Source organism: Austrofundulus limnaeus, unplaced genomic scaffold, assembly GCF_001266775.1.
Source record: "Austrofundulus limnaeus strain Quisiro unplaced genomic scaffold, Austrofundulus_limnaeus-1.0 Scaffold49, whole genome shotgun sequence".
Taxonomy (NCBI): Eukaryota; Metazoa; Chordata; class Actinopteri; order Cyprinodontiformes; family Rivulidae; genus Austrofundulus; species Austrofundulus limnaeus.
In genome coordinates this window covers 2,500,814-2,502,914 of record NW_013952451.1, presented here as the reverse complement: position 1 = coordinate 2,502,914, position 2,101 = coordinate 2,500,814, and the positions used below count along the sequence as shown (strand labels likewise).

The 2,101-nt window shown below is 48.0% G+C and overlaps 1 protein-coding gene across 1 annotated transcript in view; it reads right to left on the bottom strand.

Moving 5' to 3' along the window:
• The window catches only part of setbp1 (SET binding protein 1), a 41,992-nt gene extending 39,897 nt beyond the window's left edge, over positions 1–2,095 (bottom strand). Inside the window, exon 1 of the mRNA XM_014008432.1 lies at positions 1,830–2,095. The gene's annotated coding sequence lies outside the window, so the exon portion shown is untranslated. The remainder of the gene's footprint in view (positions 1–1,829) is intronic.
• Between the last annotated feature and the right edge of the window lie 6 nt (positions 2,096–2,101).

Here is a 2,101-nt window from a genome sequence, read left to right as displayed (position 1 = left end):
GGTGCTTTGGAGGAGAGAGAGAGAGAGAGAGGAAGATATGGAGGGAGCGAGAGAGAGAGAGAGAGAGGGAGAAACGGGATTTGCAGCCGAGAGGCAAGGGGTAAAAAGAAAGAGAAAAAATCCGAAAGGAAAAAAAAAAACTTGAGTCCAGGTGATCGGAGAGCGCGACAGGCCCCTGCGGATGGAGAGAGCCCGGAGAGCCGCAGCGGTGCGTACAGAGCGCGTCGGTCCCGGAGCCCCGCACAGATCCCCTCACAAACCCCGGCTGGAAGAACGGGAGGAGGAGGGGGGAGCAGCGCTGTTACTGCAGTCAAAACAAGCAGCCCGCATCCGACTATTACAAGACCTCCGCAAGAAAAAAGAGAGAGAGAGAGAGCGAGGAATAGAAAAAAAATCTGCGACAAGCCGCGCGTTTTCAGGCGTCAGTGCAAAAAAAAAAAAAAAAAAAAAAAAAAACACCTCCCCTTCTCCCCAACTGTCTTCCTCCTTCCCCTCACCTCACCCCCCTACACCCCTCCAACCTCTGTCCCCCCTCTTCTCTGTGCTTTCCCCTCCTCCTCCTCCTCCTCCCTCCCTCTCCTCTCTGCTCTGCCAAAAGGTGCTCCAGTGCTGATATTCTGTTAAGAGCAACTGCCAACAGTTAGATTTGTCCTTGGATCCTATTCACATTCCCTCCTCCCCTCCTCTGTGATCCTGTTTCCACCCAAGGTATTCAGCCCAGAAGGGGATACACCTAATCGATTTCCCATGCCTTCATTTAAAAGTGGCACAGGCATCTTGTTACCTAATGGGGGAGTACAACAGCCAGGTTTGTACTTTTTTTTAATTATTATTTCTGTACACCACAAAATTGCTGCAAGCTTTGAGGGCAGCCGAAACTGCTAACAAGACAAGATCGATGAATTTCYCTTTATTATCCATCCCTCAACCTCACCCCTTTCCCTTTTTCTTTTTCGTTTCTTTTCCCCTCCTGGTCACACATCTCTCTTACATCCTCCTCACCACACAGACCTCACTTCCACAACTTCACTCCCACACAGCTGAGGAATCTTGTTTTTCCACACCTTTCTGGCCTCCTTCGAAACACATTCGTCTTCAGGTGCTCTGTGGTTGTGAATGAAGTTTTGGAAGCCTGGAGATAACGTTGACTCTTGTAAAAAATCACTTTCCTCTGCTCAGCCAAAACAACACCATTATAGGTGGTTTTTTTTCTTCCTGACACCCATGTGAACCAGGTGTGCACCACGATCACTACTTCTTACACAGCAGTTGCCACATGCGTAATCTGGCCACATGTGTGGGATGCTTCAAATCAAACAGAACTAATATGAAAAAGAACACATCAAACCAAACGCAGACATTTAAAATCCCACTTTTTAAAGCTTTAAAAAGAGGCAAGCATCTGTTTGTTTTTAGGTCAGGGATAAGTGAAGCTATGTGGGATGGAGGATCAATGTCAGTGAAGACATGAGGACCACCTCAATGGACTTGGATCAGTGTTGTGGACACTTCATCACTGATTAATAAGGCCACCCAAACAGCAAGATAATGCACAGTGATGAGGACTGGTGCCTGCCTGGGGCGGGTTGGCTGCAGCCTTGTTTGGGTGTCTACGTGCGTAAATCTGGTGGTCTGAAGTCAGTTCCACATGCTCCCAGACAGAATAATGCGCACATCGTGTTTGTCAAAGTTGGCATGTAAGCAGTTCACGTTAAAAAAAAAAAAGGACCAGTGAAAACAATCATTTCAGCATCAATACAGACATGAAAACATGCAGAGAAGAGGTGTGTTCAGGTGTGGGATGTGCCCAGTCGACCGGGGCTACTTACCCATGTCTAATGTTGTCATACAGTCAGCTCGAACGTGTGAATATTTTATCACGATCATTTACAATCCATTTAGCAGAGGCGCGCTTTGCACAAGCGACGGATGGGATGACAGCCTCCCGGGGAGCTGTCAAACGGAGCCACGGTAGATGTCGATGTTTTTTTTTTTTCCTGACAGAAAACCCCGGGGAAAAATGGCGTCAACGGTGCTTTGGAGGAGAGAGAGAGAGAGAGAGGAAGATATGGAGGGAGCGAGAGAGAGAGAGAGAGAGGGA